The sequence below is a fragment of the Schistocerca gregaria genome, chromosome 6 (assembly GCF_023897955.1).
Source record: "Schistocerca gregaria isolate iqSchGreg1 chromosome 6, iqSchGreg1.2, whole genome shotgun sequence".
Lineage (NCBI taxonomy): Eukaryota > Metazoa > Arthropoda > Insecta > Orthoptera > Acrididae > Schistocerca > Schistocerca gregaria.
Window position 1 is genome coordinate 108,281,394 of NC_064925.1, and position 19,825 is coordinate 108,301,218.

A 19,825-nucleotide genomic window follows, 5' to 3' on the forward strand; every position below is an offset into this window, starting at 1 on the left:
TCTGCTTTCCCTTCTTTGCTTAGAACTGGGTTTCCATCTGAGCTCTTGATGATCATACAAGTGGTTCTCTTATCTCCAAAGGTCTCTTTAATTTTCCTGTAGGCAATATCTATCTTACCCCTAGTGAGATAAGCCTCTACATCCTTACATTTGTCCTCTAGCCATCCCTGCTTAGCCATTTTGCACTTCCTGTCGATCTCATTTTTGAGACATTTCTATTCCTTTTTGGCTTCTTCATTTACTGCATTTTTATATTTTCTCCTTTCATCAATTAAATTCAATATTTCTTCTGTTACCCAAGGATTTCTACTAGCCCTCAACTTTTTACCTACTTGATCCTCTGCTGCCTTCACTACTTCATCCCTCAAAGCTACCCATTCGTTTGCTTCTGTGTTTCTTTCCCCCATTCCTGTCAGTTGTTCCCTTATGCTCTCCCTGAAATTATGTACAACCTGTGATTCTTTCAGTTTATCTAGGTCCCATCCGCTTAAAGTCCCACCTTTTTGCAGCTTCTTCAGTTTTAATCTACAGGTCATAACCAACAGATTGTGGTCAGAGCCCACATCTGCCCCTGGAAATTTCTTACAATTTAAAACCTGGTTCCTAAATCTCTGTCTTACCATTATATAATCTATATGAAACCTCTCAGTATCTCCAGGCTTCTTCCATGTATACAGCCTTCTTTTACGATTATTGAACCAAGTGTTAGCTATGATTAAGTTATGCTCTGAGCAAAATTCTACCAAGCGGCTTCCTCTTTCATTTCTTAGGCCCAATCCATATTCACCTACTACCTTTGCTCCTCTCCCTTTTCCTACTACCGAATTCCAGTCACCCATGACTATTAAATTTTCGTCACCCTTCGCTATATGAATAATTTCTTTTATTTCATCATACATTTCTTCAATTTCTTCGTCATCAGCAGAGCTAGTTGGCATATAAACTTGTACTACTGTAGTAGGTGTGGGCTTCTTATCTATCTTGACCACAATAATGCGTTCACTATGCTGTTTGTAGTAGCTTACCAGCATTCCTATTTTTTTATTCATTGTTAAACCTACTCCTGCATTACCCCTATTTGATTTTGTGTTTATAACCCTGTAGTCACCTGACCAGAAGACTTGTTCCTCCTGCCACCGAACTTCATTAGTTTCCACTATATCTAAGTTTAACCTATCCATTTCCCTGTTTCAATTTTCTAACCTACCTGCCCGATTAAGGGATCTGACATTCCATGCTCCGATCCGTAGAACGCCAGTTTTCCTTCTCCTGATAATGACGTCCTCCTGAGTAGTCCCCGTCCGGAGATCCGAATGGGTGTCTATTTTACCTCCGGAATATTTTACCCAGGAGGAAGCCATCATCATTTAATCATACAGCAAAGATGCATGCCCTCGGGAAAAATTACGGCCGTTGTTTCCCCTTGCTTTCAGCCGTTCGCAGTACCAGCACAGTAAGGCCGTTTTGGTTAGTGTTACAAGGCCAGATCAGTCAATCATCCAGACTGTTGCCCCTGCAACTACTGAAAGGGCTGCTGCCTCTCTTCAGGAACCACACGTTCGTCTGGCCTCTCAACAGATACCCCTCGTTGTAGTTGCACCTACGGTACGGCTATCTGTATCGCTGAGGCACGGAAGCCTCCCCACCAACGGCAAGGTCCATGGTTCATGGGGGGAGAGCAGCACATGTGCTGGGGGAAAAGCGTCCTCCTAAGGGAATGCAGAGTGCAGACGGCGTGGTAGTTGAACATGTTTTCTTCTCAATGTACAATCACAAACTGCTGAAAACCAAGGCCTTATCAAATCCCCTCACGCCTCCTCCTCACTCCCTCCACGATGCTCCGCCGAATGTGTCACGCCCCGGCTACCAACCTCTAAGGCCTCTGCCAACACTAAGCTTTCCACCATCTGGCCGTCACCTTAAGGTGACGTTCGTACGCCTTCACAATAGCGTGTATAGTCAACTAAACAATAGGAGATAAAAGGACGGTAGTCTCAAGTGCAACTTTTTCGTCTAAAATATAGCGCCCCGGACAGAGAGCGGCTGTGTCCAGCGACCACCACAACAGAAACGCCCCCCCCCCCCCCTTTCCCCCTCATCCACGTAGCCCGCCATTTGGCGATAGAGAGCAACTGTATTTGACATCAACGCATCCATAATCAAGCATCTATTAAAAAAAAGCAAAACACATTTGCGACCATCATAAATGTCCTCTTTCCACGAAAATAGATAAAGTCCATTTTCTTTTAGTTTTATGAGCAAAATCGGCGAAGTTTCTACGTTCGACTGCAGTCGCAACTCATTATTTTTTGTCGTCCAGCGCAGTGTACTGCCACCGATCACAAATGATCAGCACCCTGCGTAAAATCAGAAAACAGAAAACTTCGACTATTTTGTTGCGACAACTACCGATCACTGCAGAATGTCCTTGTTATTTTGAAATTCTTATCAGAGTAAAGAAAAAGCGAGAATTTAAACTCCGAAGAAAAAAATCTATATTAAGCAATGTCTTCCAGTTTGCTGAACAGGTTACAGGACCTGAAATTATTACTCGCATACGTTGTCTGCAAATAAACTCTCATGCATGTGTGTATTACAAACATTTCATATAGGTAAGAAAAGAGGGTGGCTACGCTTTCAGCTACCTAGTTTCAACTACTTTTCAGTGTCATCCGACCACTCACATCCGCATCCGAAATACATGCACATAGAACGTTGTATATAGGAAAAGTCTTAGGATTTTTCGTAGGTTAGTGAATAAGACAGGTAAATATTCTCGTACAAAATATTTATTAAATTTTGGATATATATTTACACACAGAAAATAACTCTTTCCACATTTTTGTTAGGAGTAGTTCTAGTAATGTCCAAATACATTTTTTACTTATAACTTAAATCCACATATGAATTACCTATTTCTTTCTCCATCCAGTAATTTGACAAGTACAGAGAAGGTATATTCTCGAATTCTAAAACATATCTAATTTTATTCCTGTAAAATGTAAATGTACTTTGACTAAGGCCTCCCGTTGGGTACACAGTTCTCCGTGTGCAAGTCATTGGATTTGTCGCCACTTCGGCGACTTGCTCATCGATGGGGATGAAATGATGATGATTAGGAAAACATAACACCCAGTCCCTGAGCAGAGAAAATCTCCGACCAAGCCGGCAATCAAACCCAGGCCCTTAGGGTTGACATTCTGTCAGGCTGACCACTCAGCTACCGGGGGCGGACTTGTTTTATGGCTTTAACTGTTAGCTCAGTTCCTTCCTGCATTTTTCTAGCACTTTCATTTTTCCTCGTATCTCCTCCATGACGCTATTGTTAAAGCGTTGTAAAGCGTTCTACGTCTTCCTGTGTGTATGTCGGCCACTTTTCTGCTCCATATTCTTGCGGGATGTCTATGTAGAACTTTAAGTTTACAACTTTTGCAAACGAGTGTCCATAATTTTTAAACTCACCAAATGACTGTTCTGTTGCTGGGCAGAGAGCGGTTATGTCCGGCGACCACTTTGCGTCACTCAGGGTATGCCTTAAGACGACTGCCCTAGACAATGTGAAAGGGAAATTAAGTAGTATAGCCCCACGCATCCGGAGAATGCTCCACATGGCTATTTGAAAAGTCGGTTGTCTGCGAAACAGAAAGCCCTTCCCGCATACAGCGCAGCTGTACGATGGCATCCTCAGAACCGTGGTAAATGACTGCTATACCGACCAGGGAGAGTCACGACCTCGTAGGGAACTCGCCTGCCATTCTGCGCTGGACTATTTAAGATCACTCGACTACTAAAGCAACTATTAAAAAAGGAAAACACAGTCATTTTACATTCGACAACAACAGTTGTATGGTATTGTCTGCTTTTGAGGTGCATTGCGCTTTATGCTGTCCTTGTGTAGTGCTATGCATATAGTTGTGTAATTAGGCCCAAACTTTGTGATTAATTACGTAGTTAGGATCGATCTTTGCGCCAGTTTCCCGACCAAAGTAAATAAATTACACTAACCTAATCTTCCTCTCCCGCATCTGGACAGTTCCCATGTGTTAGGTGATGCACTTGGGCTTTCCATTCAGGACCACCAGGGTTCGAGTCCCAGAAAGGGCACTGCCATTTTAAATTTCCCGCCAATTCCAAGAGCCTCTGGTGGTTTCATTGTGTTAGGGGGGCACACTTGGGCTTTCCGCCCAGGAGGAGCAGGGTTCGAGTTCCGGAAACGGAACCGCCAATTTTTATTTCCCGCCAATTCAAGGGTGGAGGAGGGGGGGGGGGATGTCAGCACAGCACTGGGACAAAAAAATTCCCTCCAAAATTCGAAATTCCCACCAAAATTCGAATTCCCACCAATAGGATAGGTTGGTGGAAGGGAGGTGGGGGAGGGGAGGGGCTGGAGCACACGTGCACCTGAGAAAGAACACTTGACGTCATCGGGGGGCGGGGGTGGGCGTGGTTGGCGATGGGCGTGATCTGGGTGGATGTGTGGGTGGGGATGAGCAGGGCTGGGGTGATTAAGTGATCAATTTAATTAATTTGCATATCAATTTTATATGTAAAGTGTCCTACATACGTCCTTATACTACTACCGCCCGCATCCTACTACTTCAGAAATGGAGCCAGTTACATGCCGTGTGGGGTAACACAGAGAAGGGAATCGTGCATTGAATTTGTTTATTATTCATTGAGATTAGGGACTCCATAAACACGGTTAACGTACAATTAACATTGCAGGAAAACGTCTACATCTACATACATATTCCGCAAGCCACGGTATGGCTCGTGGCGGAGGGTACTCTGTACCACTGCTGGTTATTTCCTTTCCTATTCGACTCGCGTGCGGCGGAAAAATAATTGTCTATATGCCTCTGTATGAGCCCTAATTTCTGGTACCTTATCTTCGGGGCCCGTACGTGAAATACACGTTGGTGGCAACAGAATCGTTCAATAGTCGGTCTGATATGCTGGTTTCTTAAGTTTTTTGATTTGTGCTCCTCGAAAAGAACGTCACCTTCGCTCCAGTGATTCCGATTTGAGTTCCCGATGCGTCTCGGTAATATTTGCATGTTGTTCGAAACTACCGGCAACAAATCTAGCAGACCGCCTTTGAACTGCTCTATGTCTTCATTTAATCCGACTTGATGCATATCCCCAACACACAAACAGCACTCAGAAATGCGTCATAGTGGTGTGTTCCTTACTAAACAGGCACACTTTTCTAAACTTATGACAATAAACCGAAGTCGTCTATTTGCCTTTCCTGCCGCGATCGTTGCGTACTCATTCTATTTCATATTGTTTCGTTTAGCTACATTTTAATAATTAATCGAAGTGACTGTCTTAAACAGCTCACTACTAATGCTGTACTCTAACATTATACTTTTTTTCCTACTCATCCGCATTAGCTTACATTTTTCTACATTTATACCTAGTTGCTATTCATCACACCAACTAGAAATTTTATCCGAGTCATCTTGTATCCTCCTATGGTTATTCAACGATGACTCCTTTACCGTGCACCTCAGCTTCATCAGAAAACAGCCACAGACTTCACCTTTTCTCTCCGTAAAATAATTTACGTATACCGAAAGTAACAGTGGTCCTGTCTCATTTCTCTGGCGAACTGCTACTGTTATTTTTGTCTCCGATAAACATTCACTGTCGAGTACAACATGGTGGGTTGTCACTTGAGGTCTTCGGGTCACATATTTGGGAACGCATATCGTATGCTTGTACATTCGTTAGCAGTGGTTCGTATGGTACTGAGTCAAATGCTTTACGGAAAACTAGGAATGTCCAAGCCGCCTGTTGTCCTTCATGCATAGTTCGTAGAATATCATGTGAGAAATGGGCAATCTGAACTTCGCAGGAGCGATGCTTCCTAAAACTGTGGTCTCAAGGAAATTTATTATATTCGAACTGACAATGTATTCAAAGATTCTGCAGCAGCTCGATGTTCAAGATATTGGTCTGTAATTTTGCGGGTCCGTTCTTTCACCCTGGTCGTTTTTTCCGGTCACTTCGTACATGATCTGGACTAGAGATTTGCGATAAATGCAAACCAGTTCTGTAGAGCACTCTTGGTAAAACCAAACTGGGATTCCTGCCGAATTATGTCTTTTCACCTGTTTCAGTTGTTTCTCTATGCCAGGGATGATTATTACTATGTCGTCCGAAGGGGAATCTGTGCGATTGTCAAACGACTGCATCTTTGTACTATTTGTAACGTCCCCTTAGAAAAATTATGAATGACTGTGCTAGTAAACTTCTACGTTATTTGATTCAAGGACAACTGAGTAAAACTGAACGTACTAAGACAGTTCTCTCTTTACCTATACTGATCATCACTAAAGTGACACACAATATGTTTTAGCGCAACGCAACCTTTCAAAAATCCCTACAAAAGAATGGCCCTGACTAACCATAACCTATACCTTTTATGAATCACTTACCTCACAGAAATCTTCGTTACTCGAACTACTGGAAATACAGCGAGCGACAATAAAACCAGCTAAATAAAAGATTTTAACTGCTGAAGGCACTAACTACGGATAGGCATAGTTAGTAAATGAAAGATTTTTGATAGAGGACAAACAATGTATTTACCTTAACACTGTTCAAAAATCTCATGACATCCACCTTTACAAATTTTCTTTTTCTGGCGGACACACGTCCAGATCGTCCGCTCTCAAAACTCTGCCACCTCTCTCCCCACATTCACCACTGCTGGCGCCTCACCTCCAACTGCACAACGCTAAACTCTGTTCAAATCCAACTGCCCAACACTACACAAGTGTATATTCCAACAATGAGTCTAACCAGCCACAGGCTGCACACAGCACAGTCAGTGATTTTCATACAGAGCGCTACGTGGCGTTACCAACATAAAAACCTGAACAGCCCACTTACAGATTCTATTGCGGGAACCATTTGGTAATTGCGAAATTTAAAACCCAAGACCTAACTGACCACTACCGAATGCAAGTTCGAGGGGGTAGGGGGACTGTCACTTTTGCGAACTGAACTGAATAAATTCGTTTCCAAACAAGCCACAGGGATCATACAGTCTACATTTCCACTGTTGTCTAGATATGTTCAGTGCAACACAGATCCGAAGCCGGAAACCATGGGTAGCTAATCCCTGAAAAATCAGCGAAATTGTGTGGTACATTTCGGACCCACCCTGCACTTGTACCGAAAATGCTTCATGTAATGTGCGAAATAATAATGATACGACTTGTGTGCTCCTAGCAGGTACCTGTGTGCATTGCGTATCAGTACCTTCACCAGTTTAGATTCTGGATCGTGATAAAACTACGAGCATCAGGGTAATTGCACAGCAAATGCCTGATCCGTTGGTCGTGCTGTGCAGCGTGCAGACCACATATCCCTGCACGTAGCAGCAAATTTCGGGCGGGCGTGAATGCGTACCCGGCTCGCGCGGCAAAGATTAATCCTCCTTGCGCTGACAGCCCCCGACCCCGCGTCTGCACACACAGAACGCGTGCGCGCGCTTTCGCCGGCGCGGAAATCGTTTGCGCGCGTTTATTTGTCTCATTTAAAACGGACTTATCCGGCGGCCTCCGGGCGGAAACGCACGCTGCCGCCGTCCCTCCGGCAAAACGCAAAAACGAGGAGCGCCAGAGGCGCGCAGTGGGGAACGGGAAGAAAAATATTCCGCGGCGCCGAGTACGAAACTGCGCGGCAAAGATAACGCGCGCGCGGCCGTGACAGATGCTCGCATGCAAATGGGCATTTGCTTAACATCTATTGTCCCGCAGGGGAGACGGTGCCGAGTGAAGTAGGGCACTTTTTTTCCCCCCCGCCGCGGTCCTTTCCGCGCCTCTGTCCGCACTGTGTAATTACCGCAGTCCGTAGCTGCGTAGGCACCAACTAGCAGGCGGAGCTCGCTCAACTGACGTGGCAGGGACTCGCTCCTCTGTTGCCACCTGAGGCTAGGTTCATATAAGAGGAATGTTTGTTGTGTAGTAAACGGACGCACTGCTAAGGCGCTCGGGATAGATGCAGCAGTCCACACGGTGCGCAGTATGTGTGAATACGGAATTTCCCATCTAAGGCTCCTTTCACCGTGGCACCGACAACGGTCGTCGGACGTCGCCATAGGTCGCCCTATAACAGCCCGACTTCAGTTCCTGGCTGGATCGACAACGTTAGAATCTGATCGAGCAGTGTACGAGTATACTGCCGGTGCGTGGTGTAGAGCGCTAACAATATTTCGGAGATGAGACATGTCGACATCATCAGGTTCGTTGACAAACTGAGCACCTGAGGGTGCGCGGCCGACATTATCCTCTACCAAACCACGCCTTTCCCTCCACGGTTCGCGACCGAGGGTGCGCGAAAGCAGTCGCGCTTGACGCTCGCGTTGGCGTCTGTAGTAGCGTCGATGTAGTTCTTCTGTCCTCCCTGGTAACCAGATAGGGGTGTTTGCCGAGCATACACGAGGGTCACTCCAAAAGAAATGCACACTATTTTTGTAAAATCTACATTTTAGTCTACATGTTTGAAAGTTTTACAATGTGTAGATGCATCCTTTAGGAACAATATTTTCATTTCTGCACATAATTTCCATCCCTTTCAATTTCCTTACACCATCTGGTGAGCAAGATGTATGAGACAGGCGAAAAACCCTCAGACTTCAAGAAGAATATATTAATCCCAATTCCAAAGAAAGCAGGTGTTGACAGATGTGAAAATTACCGAGCTATCAGTTTAATAAGTCACAGCAGCAAAATAGTAAGGTGAATTCTTTACAGACGAATGGAAAAACTGGTAGAAGCCGACCTCGGGGAAGATCAGTTTGGATTCCGTAGAAATATTGGAACACGTGAGGCAATACTGACCTTACGACTTATCTTAGAAGAAAGAATAAGGAAAGGCAAACCTACGTTTCTAGCATTTATAGACTTAGAGAAAGCTTTTGACTATGTTGACTGGAATACTCTCTTCCAAACTCTAAAGGTACAGAAACTAAATGACAGTTAGAAGAGTCGAGGGGTATGAAAGAGAAGCAGTGCTTGGGAAGGGAGTGAGACATGGTTGTTGCCTCTCCCCAATGTTATTCAGTCTGTAAACTGAGCAAGCAGGAAAGGAAACAAAAGAAAAATTCAGAGTAGGTATTAAAATCCACGGAGGAGATATAAAAACTTTGAGGTTCGTCTATGACATTGTAATTCTGTCAGAGACAGCAAATGACTTGGAAGAGCAGTTGCACGGGATGGAGAGTGTCTTGAAAGGAGGAAATAAGATGAACATCAACAAAAGCAAAACGAGGGTAATCGAATGTAGTCGAATTAAGTCTGGTGAAGCTGAGGGAATTAGATTAGGAAATGAGACACTTAAAGTAGTAAAGGAGTTTTGCTATCTGGGGGGCAAAATAACTGATGACGGTCGAAGTAGAGAGGATATAAAATGTAGACTGGCAATGGCAAGGAAAGCGTTTCTGAAGAAGAGAAATTTGTACCATCTACTATAGATTTAAGGAAGTCGTTTCTGAAAGTATTTGTATGGATGGTAGCCATGTATGGAAGTGAAACGTGGACGATAAATAGTTTGGACAAAAAGAGAATAGAGGCTTTCGAAATGTGGTGCTACAGAAGAATGCTGAAGATTAGATGAGTAGATCATATAACTAATGAGGAGGTATTGAATAGAATTGGGGAGAAAAGGAGTTTGTGGCTCAACTTGACTAGAAGAAGGGACGGGTTGCTAGGACATGTTCTGAGGCATCAGGGGATCACAAATTTAGCATTGGTGGGCACTGTGAAGGGTAAAAATCGTAGATGAAGACTAAGACACGAATACACTAAGCAGATTCAGAAGGATGTAGGTTGCAGTAGGTACTGGGAGATGAAGAAACATGCACAGGATAGAGTATCATGGAGAGCTGCATCAAACCAATCTCAGGACTGAAGACCACAACAACCACAACAACAACACCTTGGAACCAGTGCCTGTATACCTGCATGGAAAATTCAGGACCATCCTGTTGGAACCCCTGTTTGGCAGCGTGCACTGGGGAGTCATTATCTTCAAACCTTGTTCCACGAAGAGAGTCTTTCAGTTTCCCAAAGTGATGATAGTCACATGGAGCCAGGTCAGGACTGTAAAGCAGGTGTTTCAATGTTCCCTATCCGAGTTTTATGATTGCTTCCATGGTTTCCTGACTGACAGGTGGCCGTGCATTGTCGTGCAACAGTAAAACACCCTGCTTTTGCCGATGTAGTCGAACACGATGCAGTCGAGCTTGACGTTTCTTCAGTGTCGTCACATATGCATCAGAATTTATGGTGGTTCCACTTTGCATGACGCCCACAAGTAAGAGTCCTTCGGAAACGAAAAACACCGTATCCATAACTTTTCCAGCAGAAGGTGTGGTTTTAAATTTTCTTTCTTAGGTGAATTTGCATGATGCCACTCCATTGATAGCCTCTTCGTCAGTGGTGATAAATGATGGAGCCGCGCTGCCACCTGTTAGGATTAGCGCATTGGTGGGAAACGCGGGGGCACTGCGTATAGTCGACTGCGATCGTGGAGCGCGAGCGAGCCGATCCTGATCTATGATAGTGCTGTATACAAATTATCCAGTTAATAAGTATTTAAAAATTGGGATTTGTAAGAAGATAATATGAAAAGGGTGTCTTATTTGTGATAAATAAGTCAGTTTCCTAAAATGTAGGTAAGAATTTGGACATCAGTGATGGCGTTTGCGTATGGCATTTATATCTCTTCCCTTAAAATTTTCCGCAAATATTGCATTTCAGGGTGAAGTAGGGACGCATTGTCAGAAGCGGGTTAAAAAATTATGTAACATTACTTCATTCCTCCCTGTGCGATTAGTATGTGTTGAAAGAAAGGGATCTTGACTTCACAAATAGTAATATGATCGGTACTCATCGGCCGATGTCAGTCGTCGGAGGAAAGCCCCGATGTCGCTGCCACTTTGAGCTCCACTTTACCAGCCGTATCGCCCGTATCGAGATGAAAAAGGCGCGTCGGCCCACAAGAATTGGCTGGGGCAGGCTGATGGCAGTCAGTGCTGGGAGCGGAGTCGACATTCGACACAAGGCAGTCTGGTGTTCCCCGTTTTGTTCCTGTATTTACTCGTACTGCCATCTGCCACACTGTTTCCTTCAGGTATGGAGAAAATGGACACAGAAAGTTCAGTCATGGAAATGAAGAAAATGACTTGTATTTGGGACAACGGCCGACGAATACAAGGGTGGTAACAAGAAAGATACTTTCCGTCTATGATCACAAACTTTTAGGTCCTCAGACGACCGATTTCGGTCAGTAATGACCATCTTCAGATCAATTTTAAAAACATGTCCTGACTGACACACAATATTTTTGGCGCAACGCAATCTGACTTTCAATAATCCCTACAAAAGGATGGCCCTGACTAACATTAACCTATATCTTTCACAAGTCACTTACCTCACAAAAATCTTAAAGTTACTGCAATACAACGAGCGCCACTATTGCCAGCTAAATAAAATATTCAAACTACTGAAGGCACTAACTACTCATAGACATAGTTAGCAAATGAAAGATTTTGATAGAGAACAAACAATGTATTTACCTCAATAGTGTTCAAAAGTCATAATGTATATAGCAGTTCATGACATCCAGTCTTACAAATTTCAAAACTCCGCCATCTCTCTCCCCACATCCACCACTGCTGGCTGCTCACCTCCAACTGCGCAACGCTACGCGCTGTTAACATCCAGCTGCCCAACACTACCATGGCAGACAACAATGCAAACTAGCCACAGACTGCACACAGCACAGCCAGTGATTTTCATACAGAGCACTACGTGGCGTTACCAATAAGAAAACCTAAACAGCCTACTTACAAGATACTTTCCGTCTATGATCACAAACTGTTAGATCCTCAGACGACAGGTTTCGGTCAGTAATGACCATCTTCAGATCAGTTTTAAAAACATGTCCTATGTAATGGAGCCATAGTGGCATCGTGAAAAGACAAAGACAAAATCAGCTTTTGACGCTGTCACTATGGTTCCATTACGTAAGGACATGTTTTCAAAACTGACCGAAACCGGCACTCTTGAGGACCTGACAAGTTTGTGTTAAAAATTATGTAATTCCTCCAGCTGTATTAAGGTGTTTGTTTTATTGGCAACTAGTATCGATGTTGTTACAACATCATCGTCAGTGGTGAGATAGGAGTGTTCCATGCAGAAGGCGGGTAGTAGGAGTATGACAAAAGGTAATGGTTCACATGTTCGTTTCGTGAAGAAGCGACAATAATGTCGTCAGTTACTTACCATCAGAGAACTGAGCCACGGAATCACCCTGGAAAATTACTAACTGGAAAGAGACACCTGCAGCAATAGACATAATATTAAAGAAAAACAAAAAAATATTTTCAGTAAGCACCGCTCTAAATTGGACACCTGTGAGAATGAGTCAACAGTAGCAAATTACTTTATTTTATTATCTCTCAGAAGCATTTACACCATTACTGAACATTACAATCGAAACAGAATAACAAAACAAACAATTTTGGGCATATAATGAGAAATATATATGACAGGTCATGCTCTGACCAATTTAACACTGATTTATCTGTGTTGCCAACCTGCTCTACTACCTCTACCTGCCAAATAATTAACTACTGCAATGCTGCTTCCTAGTGCTGACACGTTACTTCCTCTTTCATCCAAGTTTGTTACAAACTCAAATCCTATCACAGTAAATGCGTCTTCAGTTCGCTGACCAGTTTTTTCGTGTACGTGGGATCAGGGATTTTCTCTGTCTCGTGATGACTGGGTGTTGTTTGCTGTCCTTAGGTTAGTTAGGTTTAAGTAGTTCTACGTTCTAGGGAACTAAAGACCATAGATGTTAAGTCCCATAGTGCTCAGAGCCATTTGAACCATTTTCGTGTACGTAATGATGCACGATACAACATGCTTTAATTATATGAACAACAAATAACATAGCAACATTCATCACCTTTTGATTCCAACTGACTTCATAAATGACATGTAGTGGACAACACGAGCCACAGCTCCGTACTTCGCACGCTCGTAGCCTTGGATGTGGCATGACATACCCGTAAGTGGCCAACCACCAATATTCGGGGCGAACAGTAATAAAACCGACAAACCGCAGGGACGGATCCCTGACTGGAGATGGAGAAAAAAAAGGTCCTCTAAAGATATGTCCGGAGAAGGACGGTGTGCGTGCAACAACAACAAATCATTCCCGTATACAGTACAGAGTTGCATAGTACCCACGACACAACAGACGTTCAAAGAGGCCTCCATGGGTTTGTAGGCGATTGGGTCGGCAGCGGTTCTCATGGATAATACACGTAATCGTGCTTTGACTTACACCATGTTGGCGAGTGACTTACCTAGAGCCTGTACTAGGTTTAGTCTCAGTCGCTCTGAGCACTATGGGACTTAGAACTACTTAAACCTAACTAACCTAAGGACATCACACACATCCCTGCTCGAGGCGGGATTCGAACCTGCGCCTAGCACCTCTCGGCCACGACGGCCGGCCGCTTAGTCTCAGTATTCTGTTGAATCCGGTCCTCCAAATCTGCTGCACGCAAAGTTCCTCGTCTCCTTCCACGTTCGTCTGTCTGAAAGGATTCATGATCACACGTACGCCCAAAAAGGGCTCGAAATATTGTGTGATGCGGTTTGTGCCTGTGAGGTTACTTGTTTTGGTATAGCCCTGTTGCTTCTCGACCGTTTACATCTGCTTGGTCGTACACAAACACCATCTCCGACGTGAATACCGGAACATCCTGTTGCTTGTAGTCCGTTGCGTCAATCACACAGCCTGCAGCACGCAGGGAAGGCTCGGCCCACAGTTAGAGGAATTCTCATTCGTGAGGGCCGTCTACCATGACAACGATGCTTTTCCAAACAGTCGGGAATTCGACCCTGAAGTTTGCCGGTTTTATTAATGTTCACCCTGTGCATCATCTATTTCTCGGCACTCGAAAAAATTATGCCTGTCGTTCTAGCTTTAAAAACAATTTTGATATGTTAAATTACATTTGTACACAGAAAAACATGGACTAAAATGCACCAAATGTAGACTGAGTGGGATTACATTTTTGGCTAGAAATTTTTCGAAATATGTGCAATGGTTTACTTAATTGGAATTTTTGTCATTTGTATAAGCAATACCAAAAAGGGAGCCAGTTCACTATCAACCTGCGATATGAGACAATCAGACGAGAAAAAACGAAATTTTTAATCAAATAGTTACCTCAAAATGGAATCACAAATATTATATAGCGGAAGAAAATTGGTCTTTACTTTTTTCATGTAGAAACTTAACTTTTTACTGTGTAACTACCCCCATTTATATAAAACAATTATGTTAGAGGTAGAACAGACGATACAAGTGGCCACATGGCTACAAGGCATTGAGTCTCACTACAGGACGTCTTTCGTTCTGGAAACATTCCAGCCTTGTGTCCTCAGCGTAAGAATATTGCCAAACCTGTAATTTCAGAACTTCGAAAAAGTGTGTGGCAATTAGTACATTACGGGAAGCAATAGAAGGCAAAAACAGCTTTGCAGTGTATATCACAACAGAGAAACAGCTTTATAAGCGAAATAAAATTAGAGAGTTTACAGATAATAAAGGACTGAATTAATATAGTTGCCTCTCTCGTAAGTTGTTCAACGTATCGATAAGGCCTCCAAATACTGGAGGAGAAAATGTCAAAATATAAATCTGCGAGCAAAAAGTAAGAGTTACACTAGTCTATATAGACTGTCATGTCACTGTGGTAGCATGAATGAGACATAAGACACATCTTAAGAAAATTGATCGAAGAATATGACAAGTGTGGTTGGAGACAAATGTTGGAAAAATGCAGTAGATGGTAACAGAAGTGGGAGGGGCGGGAAATCGAGCAGAGACTTATTACAAATAGAAATTCAAGTAAATAATTTGGCACTAGAACGACAGAACAAAATAAATACGCAGCTACATCCAGTATGGTGGAATGAGATCACCTAAGCTTTAGAGAAAAGATTGTACAACAGTTTAAGGGAAATTGCTGTGTTATTACAAACAGAACTATGGACATTGGTTTGGTTTTGTTTTGATTTAGGGCGCAAAAACAAATGGGGTCATATGCGCCCAAGTCAAAACTGTAGAACACTAAACTGGTCAATATGTTGTGGGATATCGTCGAATATCCCCGCTTCAGCCCTTGTGGGCTCAGGAAGTTTCGATAGGATGCTTAAAAAAAAAAGGCTTAAAAAAAGCTCAAAATGAGTACTGGGTGGGATTATTTATGACCGGGAGGATACGAACTCCATACAATTTGCACTCTCTGTTGCCTATTAGCTAATCACGTTCTCTTCTATGTGACATAAAATTAAATATAGGGAACATAAAACCAGTAAAGACAAGAGCCAAGCCAGACAGTACACTCTTCTTCAATCCTTAGGTCCCAGATTTTTTTTCTCTGTAGTCTTGCTACAGCTTTACACGGCGGTCTTTCAGTTCTGTGAAAGACTCTGTTATCTCATCATAGTTTTGACAAACTTTTTGCTACATGAAAAATCAACATATTGTCTAATACTGAGAAAGCTGTTAATACAAATAGCACCCAAGAGTAGTGTGGATTCTCGAACTGATTACGATTATTTCGTGACTGTCTGTTGGATAAAATGAAACAGGACTAGCTAATATTGCAGCAGTTGCAACACATCCCATATAAGCGAGACTGTATTGGCACGAATGGTCGTTTTTAATTACCTCATTTACATAAATAACACAACAGGATATAATTCATGAACCACCAATATCAAATGCCTATTAGGCCTACTACAAACAAAAATTGTGTTAGGAAATAGTTTAACTTTTCATTCATGTGGTCCTCTTTCCCAAGCATGAGACCGAAAACCAGTAGTAGTACAAGGTTGTTATATAAATTTGAAATCGTCATAACATTGCGAATAATTAGTGTGAAGTCCCCCTTTCTTCTCTTTCCTCTTTCTAACAAACAATCTTCTATCCTCAATTCTGTAGCTATTCCTGCCATTGTCAAAACTTATTCTTCAGTTAACTTCACTAACCCTGCAGGAATCACCGGTTTAGTTATCCGCGTTTGCACTCCGGTTAGGTGTTATTGCGTGTTCGTACAACGCGTTTTCCGCGCTGTTCCGAGAATAGAACTTAAGCGGCTCCTAATCGAGGACTGTACAACTGGCCCTTAGTAGTGCAACGATCTGGCAAAAATTTTCTGTCAAAATTTCATTTTCTTGGGTACACCAAGGGGAAAATATGTTTCTTACCTGTCATTCCTGTTATTCGCTTATTGCCACTCTGGCAGTCTGAATCCACGGATTTCACTAATAAAAGCAATGCTTGTCATTCGCACATCCAACCAACAACATAAACCAACCCGTTCGTGTTCATTCGGCTTAAATCGTACAGCGCTGTCCGCTTTTGTCTGCGGGAAAGTTTTTTATTTCTTGATGCGATGGATATTTCCGTGGCAGATACATCACGTACACTATGCACGCATTCAAAAATTAGCTTATGATTCGTTCAGAAATCAACTTACAATGTGTTCAGAAATGTTCAAAAACCAACAGGGATGGGTTTCAAAATCATATGAACAATCGATAGACCAATGTGCACTGGATGCTAGGCGCTTTGTGAAACGAGGTTTTTTTCTTCAAGATTGTGAATTTGGCGCCCCGTGAAATTTCCGCCCGGAACAGATACCCGGTTTGCGCCTCCCCCCCCCCCCCCGCCCCCCTCCTAAATCTGGGCGTGGTCTCACAAGTGTTTTTTCGGAGACAGATCTGCGAAATGTGCTCGTCACGGGACTATTCAGACATAACGCAGACCATTCACAGAGATACCGGGTGATCAAAAATTCAGTATAAATTTGAAAACCTAATAAACCACGGAATAATGTAGATAGAGAGGTAAAAATTGACACACACGCTTGGAATGACATACGGTTTTATTAGAACAAAAAAATTCACAAAATGTCCGACATATGGCGCTGGACAGCAAAACGTCAGTTACGTGTATAAAAGGAGCTGTGATGAGAGAGAGAATCAAGCATTCTCCGGCGGTAATTCGCTTGAATACCGCCCTTCGATTGTGTTGTTGCGGTACTAATCGAAGCGATAGGTGTTGCAGGTGTCAGCCAGCCAGCCAGCCAGCCAACCCGCCCGTCAACGTGCAGCGGTCCCCGCCAGCAGCGAGCAGCCAGCAGCGAGCAGCAAGCAGCCTGCAGCCAGTAGCCAGCAGCGATCCCCAGAAGCAGCGGTCCCCGCCAGCAGCCCGCCAGCGCCGGTCCCCGCCAGCCCTGTCGCAGCCGGCAGCCAGCGGGGGTTCCAGCTGCCTCCAGCAGCAGCAGCAGCAGCAGCAGCAGCGGAGGCGTCCCCACCAGCCAGCCAGCCGGGTCGCCCCCTCTGCCGGCGGCATCAGAGTGGGGCTTCGGCCCCAGTCTCCTTCGTCCTTCATCGTCCTCTGTCGCCCTGCCCGTCTCTCGTTTGTTTCCTTGTCTTGTCCTGTGTTTTTCTTCTCATCATAATGTCACCTCTTCTACAGCCACCACCACTGCCATCATCTACACCTCCTCCTCAGCTGCTGCCACCACTATCACATGGTGTGCGGCATCACTCCCCCCTCAGTCCATCCCCCCACTCCTCACTCTCCCATCTCCCTCCCTATTTGTCGCCCCATCCCCGGCTCCTCCCTCCTGTGCCTCCTCTGATCCCTTCCCTCCCCTCTCTCCCCCTACTTCCGTTTCTGCGGCCCCCGCTAGGGTGGTTGCCCGGAGAGCTACAGCTCGCACTCAACTCTCCCCTTCGCCTTCGTCGTCATCATCTTCACCATCGCCTTCGCTGTCACCCTCACCGTCTCCAGCGCCGACTCCCAGCACCGGGACCTGTGACTCCCCGCCACATTCCAGTCGTTCCCATCCCCCACACCTCCTCTGCCGCCGTGAAGCGCCACAGTGGCACCCCTGCCTCCTCTACTCCCAAAAAGGCTCCGCCTCGTTCCCCTTCCCCAACTAATGATGCCATGGATGTCTCCCCACCTGCCCCCCCTCCTCCTCCTCCTCCTTCACCCCCTCCTACCGCTACCTCCTCTCCCGTCCTGATCCCTCCTTTCTTGAAGCCTGGAACCTCACCCTCTTCCTTCGCCAGAATTTTCCTGGTGCCCCCATCTCCCTCCTCTCTCCTCGCCGTGATTCGGTGCTTATCTCCTCCCCCAGCCCTACCCTCCACACAGACCTCCTTTCCTGCATCCCCGTCACCCGCTTTGGCCCTAATGCCTCCCTCATCCCTGCTCCTTCCCCATCTCCCTCCCGCCAACACCAACCCCCGTGTCGCCCACCGACCCTCACCGCCGTGATCACTCGACTTAGTCCGGCGATCATGGAGGAGGAGGTGCTGGCGGAGCTCAAGGCGCATCCCCATCTGGAGGTGCGTGCAGTTCACCGCATTCATAACTCCGCCGGCCCCACCCGCCTTATGCAGGTCTTTTCCAAGCACGCCCCCTCCATCGACCGTCTCCTGAAGGAGGGTGCCCTTCTCTTTCACCGCCGCTACCCAGTTGACCCTTCCCATTCTCCTCTTCAATCCCTCCACTGCCAGAGGTGCTTGCGGTATAATGTGCACCCTACATCTGACTGCCACGAGGCCCCCACCTGCCTGCACTGTAGGCAAGCCCACTTTCTCAGGCAGTGCCCCAATCTCCAGTCCCCCCTCCAGTAATACCTGTACTCTCCCTCACCCCACTTACTCCCAGAAATGTAAAGCCCGACCCCCTCCTACCACTCCTGAGCTCACTGTTCCTGTCCACCCTCTGGACGCCCCCACCCCTCCCAGCAATTCCCTTCGTCCACCCCCTACCGCTGAGGACATCATCACATTCCTCACCATCGTCCTTCAGAATGTTCATCCTCTTCAGCACCCCCACACCCTCCAACAGGTATCCCTTGCCGCCCGTTCCGTTTTCCACCTGAAAATGTATGCCACCTACTCCAACAACCAGGCCCATATCACCTTCTCCCGCCTTGACACCCTTGTCTAAATCCATGTCATGGCGCGACAGCACCGTATCCTTTTCAACAACATCCGCTCCCTTCCTGCCAACAAGGACCTGTTCCTGCACACCCTTGCCACCCACCACGTGGACGCTTTCTCCTCAATGAAACCTTCCTCCAACCCCACCACACCGTCCACACTTTGCCATACTTCCTTCACCGTTCTGATAATCCCCTCCCGATTGCGCGTGGTGGAGTTGCCATTGGTCACCACCGCCAGATCCCTGTTTGGCTCCAACCTCTCCTTCGCGACCCCACCGAACAACTGATCCTTAGTCTCTTCTTCCCCGGCCTTCCCGTTACCTGCGCCACCATCTATGTCCGCCCTAACGCCCCTATTCCCTTCGACTTCCTCTCCTACATTGACCGTACCTTCTTCTCCTACGTGATCGCCGCCGACCTAAACATCCACAGTCGTTCCGCCGCCCAGTTATGGCGGTTGCATCAGTTCCTCTCCTCCCTTCAAGGAGACCTCATCCCCATTCCCCAGCACACCCATCCCGAATCCAACTCCACTCCTGATGTCCTTTCCTCCACCAACCTCCTTGGCCGCATAACGGTGGATGTCCTGGAACCTACTGGTAGCGACCATCTCCCTGTCCTCCTCACCGTTTCAGACGGTCGTCGCCCCCGCCCTGACCCACGTCATGACCCTCCCCTGAGTACGTCCATGACTATTCCCGTGCCAACTGGAATGCCTACTGGGATACCTTCTCCACCCAGGTCGATAGC